The sequence below is a fragment of the Cherax quadricarinatus genome, unplaced genomic scaffold (assembly GCF_038502225.1).
Source record: "Cherax quadricarinatus isolate ZL_2023a unplaced genomic scaffold, ASM3850222v1 Contig570, whole genome shotgun sequence".
Classification (NCBI taxonomy): Eukaryota; Metazoa; Arthropoda; class Malacostraca; order Decapoda; family Parastacidae; genus Cherax; species Cherax quadricarinatus.
In genome coordinates this window covers 96,589-120,614 of record NW_027195596.1, presented here as the reverse complement: position 1 = coordinate 120,614, position 24,026 = coordinate 96,589, and the positions used below count along the sequence as shown (strand labels likewise).

The 24,026-nt window shown below is 43.2% G+C and overlaps 1 protein-coding gene across 1 annotated transcript in view; it reads left to right on the top strand.

The window, feature by feature from the left end:
• Positions 1-24,026, top strand: part of LOC128695348 (exostosin-2) — a gene marked incomplete at its 5' end in the record, with an annotated part of 141,995 nt that overhangs the window by 29,249 nt on the left and 88,720 nt on the right. The gene's annotated exons all lie outside the window — the stretch shown is intronic.

Here is a 24,026-nt window from a genome sequence, read left to right as displayed (position 1 = left end):
AAAGAGAGTGCAAAAATTATAGGGGGATAAGTCTGTTGAGTGTACCTGGTAAAGTGTATGGTAGAGTTATAATTGAAAGAATTAAGAGTAAGACGGAGAATAGGATAGCAGATGAACAAGGAGGCTTTAGGAAAGGTAGGGGGTGTGTGGACCAGGTGTTTACAGTGAAACATATAAGTGAACAGTATTTAGATAAGGCTAAAGAGGTCTTTGTGGCATTTATGGATTTGGAAAAGGCGTATGACAGGGTGGATAGGGGGGCAATGTGGCAGATGTTGCAAGTGTATGGTGTAGGAGGTAGGTTATTGAAAGCAGTGAAGAGTTTTTACGAGGATAGTGAGGCTCAAGTTAGAGTATGTAGAAAAGAGGGAAATTTTTTCCCAGTAAAAGTAGGCCTTAGACAAGGATGTGTGATGTCACCGTGGTTGTTTAATATATTTATAGATGGGGTTGTAAGAGAAGTAAATGCGAGGGTCTTGGCAAGAGGCGTGGAGTTAAAAGATAAAGAATCACACACAGGGTGGGAGTTGTCACAGCTGCTCTTTGCTGATGACACTGTGCTCTTGGGAGATTCTGAAGAGAAGCTGCAGAGATTGGTGGATGAATTTGGTAGGGTGTGCAAAAGAAGAAAATTAAAGGTGAATACAGGAAAGAGTAAGGTTATGAGGATAACAAAAAGATTAGGTGATGAAAGATTGAATATCAGATTAGAGGGAGAGAGTATGGAGGAGGTGAACGTATTCAGATAATATGTAATGTAAATTAGATTAGCCCGTTTCAGACCCCCAAAAATACACCTACAAAAGCACTTACAAAAATACACTTACATAATTGTTCGAGGTACCACTGTATTAGGAATTTTATGTTTACTGTCATTTGGGAAGGATCGCGGGACTATCGACATGGTGTTCACTGCTAGACAGCTACAGGAGAAATGTCAGGAACAGAACGCCGACTTGTACTCCACCTACGTCGATTTGACCAAGGCCTTTGACACCGTTAGTAGAAAGGGCCTTTGGAGAATCATGGCAAAGTATGGCTGCCCAAAGACGTTTATCGCCATTGTACGCCAACTTCACGATGGAATGCTGGCCAGAGTCCAAGACAACGGAGAGACGTCTAAACCATTCCCAGTCTCAAATGGAGTGAAACAAGGCTGCATGCTTGCTCCCACCCTGTTCAGCCTGATGTTCTTGGCCATGCTTACAGACACATTCAGGGACACAGACGCAGGAATCGGCATCAGGTACCGTACAGATGGGTCTGTCTTCAACCTTAGGAGGCTTCAAGCAAAAACCAAGGCTGCAACTGACACCATTAATGACCTGCTATTTGCTGATGACTGCGCCCTCAACGCTGCTTCAGAAGCCGCCATGCAGCACAGTGTTGACAAGTTCTCTGACGCCTGCAACAACTTCTGGCTGACAATCAGTACAACGAAGACTGAAGTGATGCACCAGTCTGCTCCGGGAAAGACGTATGTTGAGCCAAACATCACCATCAACGGGCAGCGACTGAACGCCGTAGACAAATTCACCTACCTCGGCAGTACCCTTTCCAGAAACTTTGTCATCGATGATGAGGTGAATGCCAGACTTGCCAAAGCCAGTGACACCTTCGGCAGGCTCCACAAGAATGTATGGAACCGAAGAGGCATCACCACAAGCACCAAGATCAAGATGTACAGAGCCATAGTCCTCACCACACTTCTCTATGGCTGCGAAACCTGGACTGTCTACAAACGTCATGCCAGAAAGTTGAATCACTTTCACACCACACGGGTCAGAAAAATTCTTGGCATCAAATGGCAAGATAAGATCCCAGACACAGAAGTGCTGGCTACAGCTGGCCTGCCTAGCATCTACACCATCCTAATGCAGACACAGCTTCGCTGGGCAGGTCACATTGCTCGCATGCCAGACCACCGGCTGCCAAAGAAACTCTTGTTTGGCGAACTGCAGCATGGAAAGCACTCTCAAGGAGGCCAAAAGAAGCGCTATAAGGACACCCTTAAGACTGCTCTGAAAGCTTTCAACATCAACCACACCATGTGGGAGCTGATAGCTCAGGACAGGAATGACTGGCGAGCAGTTGTCCAGAAAGGGGCAACATCCTGCGAGGCAAGCAGAATCTCACTAGCTGAGCAGCACAGGCAGGCGAGGAAGACCAGAGCCATCAGACCCCTCGATGCCGCTACCCTTCCCTGTCCACACTGCCAGAGAACGTTTCGTGCACGGATTGGCCTGACAAGTCATCTGCGTACCCACCGACTTCGACCCCAAGATGACTAGATGGTCCTCGTCGAATCGACGGACAAACAACACAAGTGTAAATTAGGTGGAATTACAGATAATGAGAGTGTTAACCCCTTGAGGGTCGACAGGTCCTCTCAGAGACTCGTTCTCAGGGTTGGCCAAATTTAAAAAAAAAAAAATCTAAATATTATAAGCTAAACAAAAAATTTTTACCGTCAATATTTACCGAGATATGGAGGCGTGAAGTTGATGAAAAAGGGGGACAATGTGGCAACATCGCCGACTGCCATCTCCCGGTATTCTTTTATTTACTTTCTTATGTACTAATTTCTATTATTTTTTAATTTTTCTTTTTCCAAGTAACTTTTATGGCCTGTGAGACCAATATGATCAGTATTTTGTAAGTTTTTTCTTTTTCAATGCTTCACAATAAGGGCATAAACACTGTTGTTATTGTTTTGTTTATAGAAAATATTTACACAAATGATATGAAATGTTGTTTATTACTATTTTTCTATATTTTATATACACATATATAGTCACAGGGAATGTTTCTAGAAGTTCTGCAGCCTGTGGAAGTCTTTGAAACATGGTGTCATGCACAGTAGTGTTTTACATTCCTCACACATAAAACGAGTGTGTCTGCATTGTTGTGGGCATTTCCTTGTATGTGCACAGATGTAACACCTCTTCTGAGCCTTTTTCTTGAAAGCAGTAGCAGGCAGTTTTACCAGGAAGTGATCACTATGCTTCAGACGAGAAGGTAGTTGTTGATAATTTGGTGGGCGGTCTATTGCAGGTGTTCTTCCTTGGTACTTGAATACTATTTGCCTGATGACAGACAAACAGAATTCCCCATATTGTGCTTTGTTTCTGGTCCTCATCTTATACATATTATAAACATTGAGCATGGAAATGTCCAGAAGATGGAAAGAGTTTTATGTACCACTTATAACTCTTGCGAACACAATCAGCAAACCCAATCTGCATGTCACATTTGTCCACTGAAAGCATATTGAAGGTGTAATCAATCACAGCTGCAAGTTTTAGAATGGGTTCATTGTTCTCTCTATGGTGCCTGCCAGTGTCTGCCATTTCATTAGGGTGAACTGATGACAACAGTGTGACATCTCGTTTGTCATGCCACCGAAATGCCATGATGTCATTGGCAGCAAATGCCTGCACCTCACCTCTACGAGTGCCAACATCAAACCTGGGCATATGTTTCCGATTTACACTCATTGTGCCACACATATCTGTCATGTTCACTGGCAAAAAATCACTGAGTGAGGGGCTTGTGTACCAGTTATCAGTATATAATATATGCCCCTTACCAAGGTATGGTTCAGTCATTGTTCTAACCACATGTTATGGCCCCCTGCCAAACTAGCGGCCAGCCGGCAATACCACTGGGTACGTCATCAAACCCATTGTGGGGACTGCTGAGCCGGCCTTAGAGCAGTATGTACCTGAACACCTCACGGTACGCATCTAAGCAGTAAGTACCTGAACACCTCACGGTACACATCTACTGGCTTTAGAAGCAGTAAGTACCTGAACACCTCACGGTACGCATCCAAGCAATAATTACCAGAACACCTTACAGTATAGATCTACTGGCAGTAGAGAGTATTCTCCTGCCCATATTTTGTTATTCTACTGGCTTCTACTGATTTTAGAAGAGCCGCTCACCGCAGCTCACTGAGTCTGATGGCCTCAGTTACTTGATGGCCGCACTCAGTGAGCTTGCAGCATGGTGTTCTGCTAATAATTCATCGGACCACCTTGTGGTGTGTCAATTGGTCTTGAAGGCGGTAGTTAGTACTCGCCAGACCATCTTACGGTGTGCTTCTACCGGCCTTAGAGAGTATTTACAGGACTACCGGTGATGTCTGCGGACTCACCGCCTATGCTGGTCAACTGTGGGCCGGAGTCATCTAATGCTGTTTTAGTGGGACATTACATGAAGAAAAGGTTGGAGTGTTACACTGAACTGGGCTAGGACCGTAGTGTGACACTTAGGGAAGTATGATGGAGTGGAACACTGAGATATGCTACAGGACCGTAGTGGAACACTGAGAAGAAAAGGGTGTCGTGTGACACTGAAGATGGCCTGGTTGTAGTGTACATTGGATAGTGTCATGTGACTGGTCTCTGATAGGAAAGACGCTGTGGGTGATAGTGTTCGACGCAGAGACAAGGGTGTCAAGAGTGACACAGTAGAGATATTGTGTATGACGCAGAGAAAAGGGTGTCGTGTGACACGGAGAGTAGGAGTGTCGTGTGACACAGAGAAAAGGGCGTCTAGTGGACACGGTTGAGCAGGAGCGTCATTACACGGAAGAAAGGGTGTCAAGTGACACAGTTGAGAGGGAGCGTCACAACACACCACGGATAAGTGTCGTGAGAGACACGGAGCGTCATAAGGAGTTGATTGTAATTTATTATTGTAAATATGTTACGTATAATTTATTATTTTAGCATAGATCACCAGAGATGCCCAATAACTTCCTGGTATTTTGCAATGTATAACTTCCAGTGTACACAATAATATCCAATACCAGACCACTGTAACAATCACAAAGCACAAACAACTTTATACCAAAGCGTTTCCTCTTGCTTGATATGTACTGCTTGAAAGAGAGTCTTCCTTTGAATAGAATCAAAGACTTGTCAATTACAAGCTACCTGAAGGGATAAAAATGCATATTGAATTTCTCTTTCAGATACACAAACACATTCCTAATCTTATATAACCTGTCGTTTCTGTCAGGCCTGGTTTTGTCTGAGAAGTGAAGCAGACGTAACATTAACACAAATCGATTCACTGGCATTATATCACTGAAACTTGGGGTTGCAATCAGGCGGTCTGTTGACCAGTATGATTTCACTTTGTGCTTATACACATGTGTCATAAGAATTATTGTGGCAAAGAAAAGATACATTTCAGCCACAGTTGCCTCCTTCCACTGGTGTAGACGTGATTTTGGTGAAAGTATTGTGTTTGCCATGGTGTACTTGTACAGTGGACCCCCGGTTAACGATATTTTTTCACTCCAGAAGTATGTTCAGGTGCCAGTACTGACCGAATTTGTTCCCATAAGAAATATTGTGAAGTAGATTAGTCCATTTCAGTCCCCCAAACATACACGTACAAACGCACTTACATAAATACACTTATATAATTGGTCACATTCGGAGGTAATCGTTATGCGGGGGTCCACTGTAGTATGTGTTGCTTTCCATGACAATACTTTCCATCAGGGGTTCGTCAAAGAATAACTTGAAACATTCCAGTTCAGTGGCATTGCTCCCAAGTGTATAAGATGGCCGTATTCCACTTTGGCTGTCATCAATCTGGTGGGCATTTGGAACAAAATTGACAGCTTCCTGCCAATCCCAGGTGCAGTCTGCTGGTGGGTACTGGACAATGACAGGTGGTTGTGGTTGTGGTTGTGGAGGCTGGTGTGGTGGGTGGGTGGGGGATGGTGGCCTTTGTTGTAGATCAGCTGAGACGGTGGCGTGGGTGGCAGCGTGAGTGGCAGTATGGCCCACTGCTGGTGCTTCACGGCCGTCACCACCACTACCACCACCATGCACATTTTGCATCCCAATTGCAACACTATCATCATCATTTTCACTGTCTGTTCCTGTTATACAGCCATGGGATGTACTCCAAGATGTACTCCTTCCCCTTGGAATAGCATATGGCACAGAGCGCATATATCGTCGTATATACTGACGCTTCACTGGGGAATATTCCACTTCACTATCACTACTGGAACTGTTTTCAAGAGCTTGTAGTTCATAATCACTATCACTATCATCACAAATGCTCACATCTGAGTCTGGGATCTGGGAAAATAGGAGTTTCCTCTTTGATTCTGGTACAACTGAACGTGAACAAGACGGCCCAGCACCAGAGGTGGAAGGCTGAGGGTCGTCTGGGTTTTCCTCACTATTACCGATATTATGGTCATTAGTTTCGGTCAAAACCTCACCAGAACCTTGAAACTCATCTTCACTGGCACTTCCATCTGTATTAGAACTGTCACTGGGGAACAAAAGTGTCCCAATTCACCGAGGAGTTTACCTGGACTTTACCTGGAGAGAGTTCCGGGGCTCAACGCCCCCGCGGCCCGGTCTGTGACCAGGCCTCCTGGTGGATCAGAGCCTGATCAACCAGGCTGTTGCTGCTGGCTGCATGCAAACCAATGTACGAGCCACAGCCCGGCTGGTCAGGAACCGACTTTAGGTGCTTGTCCAGTGCCAGCTTGAAGACTGCCAGGGGTCTGTTGGTAATCCCCCTTATGTATGCTGGGAGGCAGTTGAACAGTCTCGGGCCCCTGACACTTATTGTATGGTCTCTTAACGTGCTAGTGACACCCCTGCTTTTCATTGGGGGGATGTTGCATCGTCTGCCAAGTCTTTTGCTTTCGTAGTGAGTGATTTTCGTGTGCAAGTTCGGTACTAGTCCCTCTAGGATTTTCCAGGTGTATATAATCATGTATCTCTCCCGCCTGCATTCCAGGGAATACAGGTTTAGGAACCTCAAGCGCTCCTAGTAATTGAGGTGTTTTATCTCCGTTATGCGTGCCGTGAAGGTTCTCTGTACATTTTCTAGGTCAGCAATTTCACCTGCCTTGAAAGGTGCTGTTAGTGTGCAGCAGTATTCCAGCCTAGATAGAACAAGTGACCTGAAGAGAATCATCATGGGCTTGGCCTCCCTAGTTTTGAAGGTTCTCATTATCCATCCTGTCATTTTTCTAGCAGATGCGATTGATACAATGTTATGGTCCTTGAAGGTGAGATCCTCCGACATGATCACTCCCAGGTCTTTGACGTTGGTGTTTCGCTCTATTTTGTGGCCAGAATTTGTTTTGTACTCTGTTTATTTTTTTATTATCACACCGGCCGATTCCCACCAAGGCAGGGTGGCCCGAAAAAGAAAAACTTTCACCATCATTCACTCCATCACTGTCTTGCCAGAAGGGTGCTTTACACTACAGTTTTTAAACTGCAACATTAACACCCCTCCTTCAGAGTGCAGGCACTGTACTTCCCATCTCCAGGACTCAAGTCCGGCCTGCCGGTTTCCCTGAATCCCTTCATAAATGTTACTTTGCTCACACTCCAACAGCACGTCAAGTATTAAAAACCATTTGTCTCCATTCACTCCTATCAAACACGCTCACGCATGCCTGCTGGAAGTCCAAGCCCCTCGCACACAAAACCTCCTTTACCCCCTCCCTCCAACCCTTCCTAGGCCGACCCGTACCCCGCCTTCCTTCCACTACAGACTGATACACTCTTGAAGTCATTCTGTTTCGCTCCATTCTCTCTACATGTCCGAACCACCTCAACAACCCTTCCTCAGCCCTCTGGACAACAGTTTTGGTAATCCCGCACCTCCTCCTAACTTCCAAACTACGAATTCTCTGCATTATATTCACACCACACATTGCCCTCAGACATGACATCTCCACTGCCTCCAGCCTTCTCCTCGCTGCAACATTCATCACCCACGCTTCACACCCATATAAGAGCGTTGGTAAAACTATACTCTCATACATTCCCCTCTTTGCCTCCAAGGACAAAGTTCTTTGTCTCCACAGACTCCTAAGTGCACCACTCACTCTCTTTCCCTCATCAATTCTATGATTCACCTCATCTTTCATAGACCCATCCGCTGACACGTCCACTCCCAAATATCTGAATACGTTCACCTCCTCCATACTCTCTCCCTCCAATCTGATATTCAATCTTTCATCACCTAATCTTTTTGTTATCCTCATAACCTTACTCTTTCCTGTATTCACCTTTAATTTTCTTCTTTTGCACACCCTACCAAATTCATCCACCAATCTCTGCAACTTCTCTTCAGAATCTCCCAAGAGCACAGTGTCATCAGCAAAGAGCAGCTGTGACAACTCCCACTTTGTGTGTGATTCTTTATCTTTTAACTCCACGCCTCTTGCCAAGACCCTCGCATTTACTTCTCTTACAACCCCATCTATAAATATATTAAACAACCACGGTGACATCACACATCCTTGTCTAAGGCCTACTTTTACTGGGAAAAAATTTCCCTCTTTCCTACATACTCTAACTTGAGCCTCACTATCCTCGTAAAAACTCTTCACTGCTTTCAGTAACCTACCTCCTACACCATACACTTGCAACATCTGCCACATTGCCCCCCTATCCACCCTGTCATACGCCTTTTCCAAATCCATAAATGCCACAAAGACCTCTTTAGCCTTATCTAAATACTGTTCATGAAGATTTAATTTCCTCGTGTGTACCATATCTGAGTAATTGAATCCCTAGGTTTCTCATCGTTGAACTTCATATTGTTTTCTGCAGCCCACTGAAAGATTTGGTTGATGTCCGCCTGGAGTGAGGAACTTATTACCGCGAGGCATGATGGACATTGTGTACTAAGATGGCTTCTATTCTCCTTGTATCCCATCTACCTTTTACTCTCAGTGTAGCTACAACTAGAAAGTGATCTGATATATCTGTGGCCCCTCTATAAACATGTACATCCTGAAGTCTACTCAACAGTCTTTTATCTACCAATACATAATCCAACAAACTACTGTCATTTCGCCCTACATCATATCGTGTATACTTATTTGTACTTATTTTGTACTCTGATGAAGATTTAATTTCCTCGTGTGTACCATATCTGAGTAATTGAAATTTCTCATCGTTGAACTTCATATTGTTTTCTGCAGCCCACTGAAAGATTTGGTTGATGTCCGCCTGGAGTGAGGAACTTATTACCGCGAGGCATGATGGACATTGTGTACTAAGATGGCGTTCCCACAATGCACCACTGGGTCCCAGATTTTTTTCTACCATGCACACCGACCACGCAGACCCATTCTCTCACATCTATGCCTACCAGCCTTTTCCCGTGAGATTTGACAGCGCTAGAATTTATGCGTACTAGTACACGTCAAAAAACCCTGCACGTAAGCCATACTAGTACGTCCGAAACCCTCAAAGGGTTAATGATACAAATAAGAGAATAGGTGGTTTTCACGTACGTACTTTATTAGTAATGTATTGGATGTGGGTGTTGAATTTCAGGTTGTTGTCTAGGTGCAAGCCCCGACATTTGCCCTCATTATAAACCATACCACGGGTGGGGTTTGAACCCGCGGTCAGAGAGTCTCAAAACTCCAGACCATCGCGTTAGCCACTGGGCCTGCTAGCTTCAATAAGATTCATCCAACTAGGTATATTTCTACACCATAGGAAGGTTAGCATAGGCACCACTGTGACCACAAATGCAAGTTTTTACAGTCGACTCTCCTGCTAGCATGGGCGTGACAAACTCTGACTTAAGTCCCCTCAAAGCCGTCAACATGACTCACGAAATTGTAATGACACGATTGCAAACAAACTATACCATGGGGGGGGGGGTTGAACCAGTGGTCAGAGAGTCTCAAAACTCCAGACCATCGTGTTAGCCACTGGGCCTGCTAGCTTCAATAAGATTCATCCAACTAGGTATATTTCTACACCATAGGAAGGTTAGCATAGGCACCACTGTGACCACAAATGCAAGTTTTTACAGATGAATCTCCCATTAGCATGGCCATGACAAACTCTAGCTCAAGTCCCCTCAAAGCCCCCTCAAAGCAGTTTCGTGAGTCATGTTGACTGTTTACACTCCAACAGCACATCAAGTCCTAAAAACCATTTGTCTCCATTCACTCCTGTCTAACATGCTCACGTATGCTTCCTGGAAGTCCAAGCCCCTCACACACAAAACCTCCTTTACCCCCTCCCTCCAACCTTTCCTTGGCTGACCCCTACCCCGCCTTCCCTCCACTACAGAATTGTATACTCTCGTAGCCATTCTGTTTTGTTCCAACCTCCATGCATGTCCAAACCATCTCAATAACCCCTCTTCAGCCCTCTGGATGATAGTTTTGGTAATCCCACACCTCCTAATCTCCAAACTACGGATTCTCTGCATTATATTCACACCACACATTGCCCTCAGACATGACGTCTCCATTGCCTCCAGCCTTCTCCTTGTTGCAACATTCACAACCCATGCTTCACACCCATACAAGTGCATTGGTATAACTATACTCTCATACATTCCTCTCTTTGCTTTCATGGATAGAGTTTTTTGTCTCCACAGACTCTTCAGTGCACCACTCACCTTTTGCCCCTCGTCAATTCTATGATTCACCTCATCCTTCATCAACCCATCTCCTGATACGTCCGCTCCCAAATATCTGAACACATTCACCTCCTCCTTACTCTCTTCCTCCAATCTGATATCCAATCTTCCATTACCTAATTTTTTTGTTATCCTCATCACCTTATTTTTTCCTATATTCACTTTTAGCTTCCTTCTTTTGCATACCCTATCAAACTCAACCAACTTCTGCAACTTCTCTTCAGAATCTCCCAAAAGCACAGTGTCATCAGCAAAGAGCAGCTGTGACAACTCCCACTTTGTGTTAGATTTGTTATCTTTTAACCTCACACCTCTTGCCAGCACCCGAGCATTCACTTCAATTACTACTCCATCTATAAATATATTGAACAACCACGGTGACATCACACATCCCTGTCTAAGGCCTACTTTTACTGGAAAATAATCCCCCTCTCACCTACATACTTTAACCTGAGCCTCTCTATTCTCGTAAAAACTTTTCACTGCTTTCAATAACCTACCACCTATTCCATCCATTTGCAACATCTGCCACATTGCCCCCCCTATCCACCCTATCATATGCCTTTTCCAAATCCATAAATGCCACAAAAACCTCTTTACCCTTATCTAAATACTGTTCACCTATGTGTTTCACTACATTCGCTTGGTCTACACACCCCCTACCTTTCCTAAAGCCTCCATGTTCATCTGCTATCCTGCTCTTCGTCTTACTCGTAATTCTATCAATAATAACTCTACCATACACTTTACCAGGAATACTCAACAGACTTATTCCCCTATAACTTTACACTCTCTTTTGTCCCCTTTGCCTTTATAAGAAGGAACTATGCATGCTCTCTGCCTATCCCTAAGTACCTTACCCTCTTTCACTAACCACTCCAAAACTATATCCCCACCTGCTTTAACATTTCTTATCTTTATCCCATCAGCCCCAGCTGCTTTACCCCCTTTCATTCTACTCACTGCTCCATGCACTTTCCCCACACTCACAACTGGCTCTTCCTCACTCCTATAAGATGTTATACCTCCTTACCCTATACACGAAATCACAGCTTCCCTATCTTCATCAACATTTAGCAGTTACTCAAAATATTCCCTCCATCTTCCCGATACCTCTAAGTCTCCATTTAGTAACTCTCCTCTCCTGTTTTTAACTAACAAATCCATTCTTTTCTTAGGCCTTCTCAACTTATTAATATCACTACAAAACTATTTTTTATTTTCAACAAAATTTGTTGATAACATCTCACCCACTCTCTCGTTTGCTCTTTTTTTACATTGCTTCACCACTCTTTTAATCTCTCTTATTCGCTCCATATACTCCTCCCTCCTTGCATCACTTCTGCTTTGTAAAAACCTCTCATATGCTCTAACTTTTTCTCTCTTACTATTCTCTTTACATCATCATTCCACCAATCACTCTTCTTCCCTCCCGCGTCCATAAGATTCATTACCCATTGTGCCTCGTTGTGCTCCGGGTTTTCTCGTGTTTTCACGGTCGCTCTTACGTGCTAGAACTTTAATTTGTGCCATCAATCCTATACGATACATCCCTCTAGCGCCTGGAACCAATCTTGGGTGGAAAACATTATATACTGAGCCAAAAAGGAGAATTAAGTGTGCACTACCTAGCAGAGTTTACTGCCAGAGGGGAATCATAGGCCTGTGTTCCATGTGCAAAATAATAATAATAGAACTTTTCTTTGTCAGAGGAAAGAAAGTCTCCCTGATAACATTGTGTATACATAGTGTATAGTGTATACTACAGTGGCTCCCTAGTATATAGATGATAAAGGCTCAAGTGTCATTTGAAAATAGGTGAATTTGTAAATGAAGTGATAAGCCTATAGAGGCAGGTGCCAGAAGTCGCCAGAAACTTACCACAGGTCAGCTGTTTTTAATAAACTTCCTGGCTTGCTAGTGTACTCGCATATAATCTAGTGATACCAGTGAATAGCAGAATGCAGTGCTGTAGTGGAAACTAACCAGTATTATAATGGTACTTAGTGGAGTGGAGTGACTTTCATTATTTTCTTTTTTCGTGAAATACCAGACGTATACTGTGATTTTCATATAACCTGTAGTTACCAGCGGTCGCAATATACACAACGAGAAGCAATTATTACTACAGAAAAAGCGTCCTTCCTCCAAAATTTCCACCAGTCAACTATAGTGATAATATAGCATTTATTGTGGTGGAGACGAAAAAAAAAAAAAAATAGAAAAGCTAGATAAAGCGATTGATAAACAAGGATTGAGGAACGATCGTTCGTCACTGTAGGAGCTGCCAGAAATCACAGGTTTCTTCAACATGCAAGTTATACTTTTGTATCAATCAAATCACATATTACTCGGGTAGATAATTTCCAGTAGATCCTTCATGTGTTAGCCCAAATCACCGACCAGTATGTTTTAAATAAGTGACCCACTGATCAGATCAGATCGACTGGTCCGAACCCTTAACTGGTCCGAACCCTTGACTGGTTTCAAATGGATTCGTTGGACAATAAAGCAGACTGTAAATGGATGGGGTTGTAGGCGCCCTTATAAACACAAACAATAAATATAAATCAGGAACGTGCACAGTAAGCTGTCCAATATACAAGTACAGTTAGAAATAGAAATACAAATAGCTAGAGCTTCATTTAAGGAGATTATTAACCCTTTGAGGGTCGACAGGCCCTCTCCGAAACTCGTTCTCAGGGTCGGCCAAATTTAAAAAAAAAAAAATTATTTTCTCTTATGAAAAGATAGAGAATCTTTTCCCGATCATAAAGACACCAAAAGTTTGAAATTTGATAGAAAACTTATGGAATTATGCTCTCGCAAAGTTAGCGGTCTCGGCGATGTTTACGCATCGGCGATTTTGCCCACTTTGAGCCCCATTTTCGGCCAATTTCACTGTACTAGTCGACAAAAAACATGAATATTTCGCTAGAACTCCATTTTTTCTATCGAATGGGTGCAAGAAACCACTCATTTATGAAATTCAACTATCCAGTACAGTGGTCAGAATTTAGCAATTTTGCCAATTTCACACAAATTTCAAAAGATGCCAATTTCCGAATAGGGTCCAGAATAAACAAGAAAGACATTCCTGGCACTAAAATGACATTTCCTCTAGTCATTAGTCATGTCTCAAGGCCCCTCTTATATTCTTTTGCTTTCCACTTTGAATTTTTATTTTCACAAAAAATATAAGATTTACTGTTATGCAGACTACTGCATTAGTGTAAAAAATGGTATAAATATTATTGGTGCACTTGTGAAAGAATATTAGACTCACCAGTTGACGTGTATTGCACGCTTGGCACGATTTGTTTACTTTTGAAGTTTGGTAAAAATCGAACATTTCTGCTACTTTGAGCTCAATTTCAAGGCACCTTTCTTTGTAAAACCAGTCAAAATCATCTCAATTTCTGTAATATGTCTTCCATTCTATAAAATGAGACCAAGAAAACTAGAATACAACAATAAATACCATACGAAAATACACTGCGAAGTCGCTGATTTATTAAAAAAAAATGGTCAAAGTTTTTTTTTTCTCATTATGCACTGTGTGCTGCAGGATTTTTTTTAGACTGTGCACACTGACCACATAGACCCATTCTTTCATATGAAGGCCTACCAGCTTTCTCCCACTAGATTTGAGGCCGCTAGAATTTATGAGTACTAGTACGTCAAAAACCCCTACGCGTAAGACGTACTAGTACGACGAAAACCCTCAAAGGGTTAATAGAATATTCAAGAGATTGCTAGTGGAATTACAGTAAATCAACCATTCAAATCATTATGAAGCTCTGTGTAGTCTGCGGTCAATCAAACAAACGGGCTTCCACATGGATAAATTGTCATTTTTGTGGAAATTGGTGTCACGCCCCTTGTGCAGATATCCAAGAACTAGCTACAAGCAGTATTAAAACAGGGAAGTGTTTTTGGGTATGCCCAAATGAGATAAATCTGTGGACTAAAATCACAAGGGTATTAAAAGAGGACAACATCAAAGCTGCTTTCATAGACAGCTTTCTACAACAGATGGGAACAAAAAAAGTCTGGGCTGAATGGTACTGCCCTTGATACTGGCCATGTAGCCAGAAACTGTAAGGCTGGAGGTGAAGTCCTGGTAGTCAGTAAATGTGGGGCTGATAGTGCTGTCCTGGGAGACAGTAATGGTGAAGCTGGAGTTGCTGTCCTGGGAGACAGTAATGGTGAAGCTGGAGATGCTGTCCTGGGAGACAGTAATGGTGAAGCTGGAGGTGCTGTCCTGGGAGACAGTAATGGTGAAGCTGGAGATTTTGTCCAGGTAGTCGAGAATTATACGCAGGAAGGAATGCATATAAATGACCTCATAGGGGACAGGAGCCGTAGTAGGGAAACAAGTGTAGTCAAAGATAAGATAAAACCAATATTGCAAACTAGAAATACCGCAGGAAATAGCAAACAAGAGGACTCCACTAGCAATAGTGAGGATATATTACCAAAAACAACTGGTGGGAGCTCCATTGTTGGTGCTAGAGAGGATAGGAGTAAGACAGGGAAACATGCACCAACAGGAAATACAGTCACAGAAACCCAAGGCAAACGGAAACCAAGCCTGTGCACATACTATGCACTTGGTATCTGCAGGCATGGGAAATCTGGAAAAACAGACGGGACGTGCAACTATGACCACCCTAGAAAATGCCATGCCCATATGACAACAGGAAAATGCAAACTCCCTTCCTGTAAGCTTTTTCACCCTGAACTGTGTACCTCTTCAGTACAGGAAAGACTGTGCTATAACTTAAATTGCCAGGCACACCATCTAAAGGGGACAAAAAGATACAAAACATCCAGGCCATGGGAAAACCTGGGTAGTCACAGCCACTCAAGAGGGAGAGGTTTTTTAGTGCCAGGAAGGAAAAAAAACTGGCAGGAAATGGCAGAAATCGTACACCAAATCCAGCCATTCCTGGAGTGGAACCACAGTCGATGGCCTCCACTCCAAACCAACAGATACAGATACTAATGCCGGAAAAAAAATCCCCCCCCCCCAGTACCAACAATACCACCAGTCCGATGACATTCTTCTTTGCAAATATACAGGGTCTAAAGCCAGCAACAAACAACAAAATACCTTTCATCCGTGGACTGCTTGCAGAGGCAAAGGCAATGTTCGCGGCTTTCACTGAGACCCACATAAGGGATCACTTGGACAACGAAATATGGATCCCAGGTTACAACCTATACAGATGTGACAGGGTGAACAGGCACAAGGGGGGGGGGGGGTTGGCCTGTACATTGCAGAGTCACTTGTTTGCACAGAACTGCTTAATGCCTCAAATGATGTAGTGGAAGTTTTAGCAGTAAAGGTCGAGAACCAAAACCTAGCCATTGTGGTAGTCTACAAGCCTCCGGATGCAACATCCCAGCAATTCCAGGAACAGCTGTTAAAAATTGACCACTGTCTGGAAAATCTTCCAGCTCCTGCACCCAACATCTTGCTCCTGGGGGATTTCAACTTAAGGCACCTAAAATGGAGGAATATAGCAAATAATATTGTTGCAGTAATAACACCAGGAGGCAGCTCTGATGAAAACTCACACTCACACGAGCTTTTAAATCTCTGCACAAAATTCAATTTAAACCAGCAAATAATAGAGCCTACTAGACTGGAGAATACACTAGACCTCATCTTCACTAACAATGATGATCTGATAAGAAATGTCACCATATCAAAAACAATATACTCAGATCACAACATAATTGAGGTTCAGACATGTATGCGTGGAGCCCCAGACCGACATAATGAGACTAGTCACGAGGGAGCATTCACCAAATTCAACTTCAATAACAAAAACATAAAGCGGGACCAAGTAAACCAAGTCCTAACCGATATAAGCTGGGAAGATATACTAAGCAACACAGACCCCAACTTATGCCTAGAACAGATTAACTTGGTGGCACTCGATGTATGCACAAGGCTTATTCCTCTAAGAAAAAGGAGGAGTAGATGTAAAATAGAAAGAGACAGGCGCTCCCTTTACAGGCGATGGAAAAGAATAACAGAGCGGCTAAAAGACATCAATATATCTGAAATGCGTAGGGAGACACTGGTCAGAGAAATAGCAAGCATCGAACTTAAGCTAAAGGAATCTTATAGGAGTCAGGAATCGCGTGAAGAACTAAAAGCCATAAATGAAATCGAAAGAAACCCAAAGTATTTCTTCTCCTATGCCAAATCAAAGTCAAGAACAACGTCCAGTATTGGGCCCCTACTTAAACAAGATGGGTCCTATACAGATGACAGCAGGGAAATGAGTGAGCTACTCAAGTCCCAATATGACTCAGTTTTTAGCAAGCCGCTAACCAGACTGAGAGTCGAAGATCAAAATGAATTTTTTATGAGAGAGCCACAAAATTTGATTAACACAAGCCTATCTGATGTTATCCTGACGCCAAATGACTTCAGACAGGCGATAAATGACATGCCCATGCACTCTACCCCATTGCCAGACTCATGGAACTCCGTGTTCATCAAGAACTGCAAGAAGCCCCTATCACGAGCCTTTTCCATCCTATGGAGAGGGAGCATGGACACGGGGGTCGTCCCACAGTTACTAAAAACAACAGACATAGCCCCACTCCACAACGGGGGCAGTAAAGCAACAGCAAAGAACTACAGACCAATAGCACTAACATCCCATATCATAAAAATCTTTGAAAGGGTTCTAAGAAGCAAGATCACCACCCATCTAGAAACCCATCAGTTACACAACCCAGGGCAACATGGGTTTAGAACAGGTCGCTCCTGTCTGTCTCAACCATTGGATCACTACGACAAGGTCCTAAATGCACTAGAAGACAAAAAGAATGCAGATGTAATATATACAGACTTTGCAAAAGCCTTCGACAAGTGTGACCATGGCGTAATAGCACACAAAATGCGTGCTAAAGGAATAACAGGAAAAGTCGGTCGATGGATCTATAATTTCCTCACTAACAGAACACAGAGAGTAGTCGTCAACAGCGTAAAGTCTGAGGCAGCTACGGTGAAAAGCTCTGTTCCACAAGGCACAGTACTCGCTCCCATCTTGTTCCTCATCCTCATATCCGACATAGACAAGGATGTCAGCCACAGCACCGTGTCTTCCTTTGCAGATGACACCCGAATCTGCATGACAGTGTCTTCCATTGCAGACACTGCAAGGCTCCAGGCGGACATCAACCAAATCTTTCAGTGGGCTGCAGAAAACAATATGAAGTTCAACGATGAGAAATTTCAATTACTCAGATATGGTAAACATGAGGAAATTAAATCTTCATCAGAGTACAAAACAAATTCTGGCCACAAAATAGAGCGAAACACCAACGTCAAAGACCTGGGAGTGATCATGTCGGAGGATCTCACCTTCAAGGACCATAACATTGTATCAATCGCATCTGCTAGAAAAATGACAGGATGGATAATGAGAACCTTCAAAACTAGGGATGCCAAGCCCATGATGACACTCTTCAGGTCACTTGTTCTATCTAGGCTGGAATATTGCTGCACACTAACAGCACCTTTCAAGGCAGGTGAAATTGCTGACCTAGAAAATGTACAGAGAACCTTCACGGCGCGCATAACGGAGATAAAACACCTCAATTACTGCGAGCGTTTGAGGTTCCTAAACCTGTATTCCCTGGAACGCAGGTGGGAGAGATGCATGATTATATACACCTGGAAAATACTAGAGGGACTAGTACCGAACTTGCACATGAAAATCATTCACTACGAAAGCAAAAGACTTGGCAGACGATGCACCATCCCCCCAATGAAAAGCAGGGGTGTCACTAGCACGTTAAGAGAGCATACAATAAGTGTCAGGGGCCCAAGACTGTTCAACTGCCTCCCAGCATACATAAGGGGGATTACCAACAGACCCCTGGCAGTCTTCAAGCTGGCACTGGACAAGCACCTAAAGTCGGTTCCTGACCAGCCGGGCTGTGGCTCGTACATTGGTTTGCGTGCAGCCAGCAGCAACAGCCTGGTTGATCAGGCTCTGATCCACCAGGAGGCCTGGTCACAGATCGGGCCGCGGGGGCGTTGACCCCCGGAACTCTCTCCAGCGCTTGAAGTTCCTGAACCTGTACTCCCTGGAACGCAGGCGGGATACATGATTATACACACCTGGGAAATCCTAGAGGGACTAGTACCGTACTTGCACATGAAAATTACTCACTACGAAAGCAAAAGACTTGGCGGACAATGCAACATCCCCCAATGAAACGCAGGAGTGTCACTAGCACGTTAAGAAACAATACAATGTGTCAGGGGCCCCAAGACTGTTCAACTGGCTCCCAGCATACATAAGGGGGATTACCAATAGATCCCTGGCTGTCTTCAAGCAGGCACTGGACAAGCACCTAAAGTTGGTCCCTGACCAGCCGGGCTGTGGCTTGTACATTGGGTTGCGTGCAGCCAGCAATAACAGCCTGGTTGATCAGGCTCTGATCCACCTTGAGGCCTGGTTGCAGACTGGGCCACGGGGGCGTTGACCCCCGGAACTCTCTCCAGGAAAACTCCAGGTAAACCCACTTTCCTGTAACCACAAACTTCTGCTGAACACTCTAACACTATATGTATTCTTAAACTTACCCCATACATCTTCTGCCCCATTGCCTGTATTCTCACTAGCCCATCTGTCCTCCAACAGTTGTTTATATCTTACCCTAACTGCTCCTTCTTTAGTTTATAAACCTTCACTTCTCTCTTACTTGCTGCTTCCATTTTCCTTGTATCTCATCTACCTTTTACTCTCACTGTAGCTACAACTAAAAAGTGATCTGATATATCTGTGGCCCCTCTATAAACATGTATATCCTGAAGTCTACCCATCAGTCTTTTATCTACCAATATGTCCATTTTGCCCTACATCATATCTTGTATACTTATTTATTCTCTTTTTCTTAAAATATGTGTTACCTATAACCAAACTCCTTTCTATACAAAGTTCAATCAAATGCTCCCCATTATCATTTACACCTGGCACCCTAAATTTACCTACCACACCCTTTCTAAATGATTCTCCTACTTTAGCATTTTGGTCCCCTACCACAATTACTCTCTCACTTGGCTCAAAAGTTTCTACACACTCGCTTAACATCTCCCCAAATCAATCACTCTCCTCTACACTCCTCTCTTCTCCAGGTGCTTACACACTTATTATGACCCACTTTTCACATCCGACCCTTATTTTAATCCACATAATCCTTGAATTTATACATTTATATTCCCTCTTCTCTCTCCATAACTGATCCTTTAACATTATTGCTACCTCTTCCTTATGTCTAACTCTCTTAGATGCTCCTGACTTATTCCCATTTATTTCTCCCCACTGAAACTCCCCTACCCCCTTCAGCTTTGTTTTGCTTAGGGCCAGGACATCCAACTTCCTTTCATTCATAACCTTTGCAGTCACTTCTTATCATCTGCACTACATCCACACACATTCAAACATCTAGTCACCAACTACAACACACATTGCTTGTGGAGGAAGAATTCTGTTCAACTTCTTCATGGAGATAAGCAGAAATAAACAATTACAATAACTAGGAAGAAAATAGAAGAAAACCCTGAGGGGTTTGTATATATATGCTTGTACATGCATGTGTAGTGTGACCTAAGTGTAAGTAGAAGTAGCAAGACATGCCTACAACCTTGCATGTTTATGAGACAGAAAAAGACACCAGCAATCTTACCATCATGCAAAACAATTACAGGCTTTTGTTTCACACTCATTTGGTAGGACGGTAGTACCTCTCTGGGTGGTTGCTGTCTACCAATCTACTGCATATAACGAAGGGAGAAGTAATGAATAATTCATACCAAGAATTGTAAACAAAAGGGGAGTGGGGGAGTGACTAGGCCAAACACAGATTCATACACATTTTCTTGGGTGCTGGACCAGAGAAAACGTAATGTTTTCCCTCTGCCCGGCATATTAATATAGCATGTTTATATGCTATGTAATGTGTTTCTTATATAATTTTGAAGAAAATATCATAGGTGGATTAATGAAAATGTCTATATTAACGTAAAATAAGACATTTAACCTGTAAACGGTCCAAGCAGATCTACGTTCACATGTGTAGTGCTACAAAAGTAGATCTACCTTTTTTTTTACATATTTTCAAATATAACAAAAAAAAAAGTAGATCAAAGTTTTTTACACATTTTCAAATGTAAAAAGACAAAAAGAAGATCTATTTTTTACATACTTTCAAATGTTGAAGAAATGTATATGTATGTTTGGACCATTTACGGGTTAATGTGCCCAAGAGTGATTATTATTAGTATTACATAATGTTTTTCTTCTGCCTGGCAACCACCCCTCCATAGCATATAAACATAGTATGTTTATATGCTATGTAATGTGTTTCTTATATAATTTTGAAGAAAATATCATAGATGGATTAATGAAAATGTCTATATAAACATAAAATAAGACTTTTAATGTGCCTAAGAGTGATTATAGAGATATATGCTCATGGAGAATGTAAACAAACTGGGTGGCACTCGCCGTATTAGAAAGACCGCTTGCCATGTAGTTTTGGTCATAATTTGAAATCGCTATATTAGTGGAACACTGTAAGGCGAAACACCGTAAAGCGGGATCCTACTGTACTGAAGGCTGGTGGTACTAGGGCATCAGCTGTGCACAGGAAGCTTGACAGAAGCAGTACACACCTCTTTAAGCTCTTGTGATCATTATAGGGTCTACTATGGGATTAGAGTGATCGAGTACAGCTTGAGGAAAAACAGGGGAGGGCACAGAACTCTGAAAACAGAAGGTGTGAGGAAACACGGCCAAACCTTCCACGAGGCTGCGCTGTATGTAAACACTGCAAGCGTGTGTGTTTGAACATGCCGGCTGGTGCGCAGATGAACAAGGCAAAAAACACTGCACAAAATAGCACTAGAACAGAATTCAAAGTTATGAAATGTAATGAGGACTGAAAGCAATTAAAAAAATCACTGCAAATGCTCACTGGGGGAAAATTTAAGAAATAATAAGCAACAATAAGAACAGAATCACTGCTTTTGAGAGGAGTTGATAGTAGAAGATGCTAGGACTAGCCACGGAAGAACCTCTGCGGGCGGCTTAGGGATTAAGCCGGCCTGGCTTGAGGGTTAAGCCAACTGGGGGCCCATGTGGACAAGCAGGGTAGAACCTCGTGAAGAACACAGCTAGGTCAGCAACACATGCAGAATGTGGGCTGGACACAGGCAGCGTAGAAAGTAGAAGGACAAGAAGAGGAGACGGCTGATATGAGAGTTGGCATTGCCTAGATACTCCTACACCCTAAGTGGGATGCACATGGGGTCCAAAGATACCAAGACAACCTCATCTCGACTTCTGTACCTTGAATGGGCATAGGGATGCTGTAGGAGGGCTGAAGAAGGCTGCAGGGAAGCGCTGAGGTGCTACAGGGCAGGAGATGAAGTGTACATGTGACCACTGGGCCTGGGAATGCTGCCTTGATGACATTGTCCAAATTTTTCAGGAAAATCAGTGGACAAGGTTTTGTCCCTATCGCCAACGAGACGCTGTGAGCAGTTGTGAAATCTGTAAACAAGTGGGTGCCTTGGATGGACACCGATGCAGTTGGATAAAAGGCTCTGTCCCCCTCCACCGGCTCCACTCTGCCACTGAAAACTACTGCCACCACTGTTTTGAAGCTGTTTACTGGCTTCTTTGGTTGAACTGGTACTTGCCGGGTAGCATAGAAGAAGGATAGATATACAGCCATTGACTAGGTTTACTTTATTTGGAATAATGGGGTTCACAGCGGGCAGTGTGAGGTGTGCCGAACCAGTCCCAGAAGGGAGTTGTTGTCTCGTAGGCTGCCAGTCTAGGAGTGAGACCCAGATGGTGTGGTTTCGTGCTTTGCTAGGTGGGCCCATAGATAGTAGCACTAGCATGGCAGAAGATAAAACTCAGCCAGGCATACATCATAGGCTTACTGTCTACATAATGTGTGTACTGTATGTGCATTTTTTAGGCCTAGCTATATTCTTCACTTAATATATGATAGTATAAACATGTTATCAGGCTTTAATATGCATTTGAAAGTGAAAAAAAAGCTATGATTCACTTTTCATCAGTAGCCCACAACCTAACCTGCTGTTTAAACAAGGCCCTCCTTGTTTAAACAGCACCTCAGGCTTGTTAGATGTGCACAAGAGAGCTGAGAAGTTATTCAGAATTGTAAGAAGCACATCCATAATGTTAAGCAGAAAGTTTCTACCATTATATCTAGTGCACAGTAATGTACGAGAGCAAAAAAAATTTTGGTCATCTTTGATTGCAAGGACAGTGGAAATGTGGTGTAATAACACTGTTGGACCTCATGTCTTCTGTTTCTGCACCTATCTAGGTTCCTATGCTTGACCTAGTTCCTACACTTGACCTAGTTTCTACATTTGACCTAGTTCCGAATTAATTTTCCCCGTAAGAAATAATGGAAATCAAATTAATCCGTTCCTGACACCTCAAAGTATGAAAAAAAAAAATTTTTTACCACATGAAATATTAATTTTAATACACACAAACTGAAGAAGACATGCACAATTACTACTTTACTAAGAATAAAATACATGGCACTTACCTTTATTGAAGATCTGGTGATGATTGATGGGATCGGAGGAGGGGAGAGTGTGGAAGTTATTGTTTAGAAGGGGAATCCCCTTCCATTAGGACTTGAGGTAGCAAGTCCTTTTCCAGGGTTACTTCCCTTCTTCTTTTAATGCCACTAGGACCAGCTTGAGAGTCACTGGACCTCTGTCGCACAACAAATCTGTCCATAGAGCTCTGTACCTCCCGTTCCTTTAAGACTTTCCTAAAATGTGCCATAACATTGTCATTGTACAGGTTGCCAACACGGCTTGCAGTAGCTGTGTCGGTGATTTTCATCCGTAAAGGTTTGCAGTTCAACCCACTTTGCACACATTTCCTTAATCTCATTTTTCAATTCCATACTAATTCTTGCCCTTTTTATCACAGGGATGGCACTAGAAGCTTTCTTGGGGTCCATGGTGACTTACTTTGCAGTTACAAGCACTAAAAACACTGGGATAATGTGAAATGTACCGAATGTATGCATAGATGTGATCACACTGGCTGGCTTGTAAACACTGGCGCTGAGGCCACATGTGGGACACATCCCAGACGAATCACGTAAGGCGAGTTTTTTATCATGAGACAAGGCAAAATTTTTGCTTTCAAGTGGAAGGAAGGCGGGGTAGGGGTCGGCATACGAAAGGTTGGAGGGAGGGGGTAAAGGAGGTTTTGTGTGCGAGGGGCTTGGACTTCCAGCGGGCATGCGTGAGCATGTTTGATAGGAGTGAATGGAGACAAATGGTTTTTAATACTTTACTTGCTGTTGGAGTGTGAGCAAAGTAACATTTATGAAGGGATTCAGGGAAACCGGCAGGCCAGACTTGATTCCTGGAGATGGGAAGTACAGTGCCTGCACTCTGAAGGAGGGGTGTTAATGTTGCAGTTTAAAAACTGTAGTGTAAAGCACCCTTCTGGCAAGAC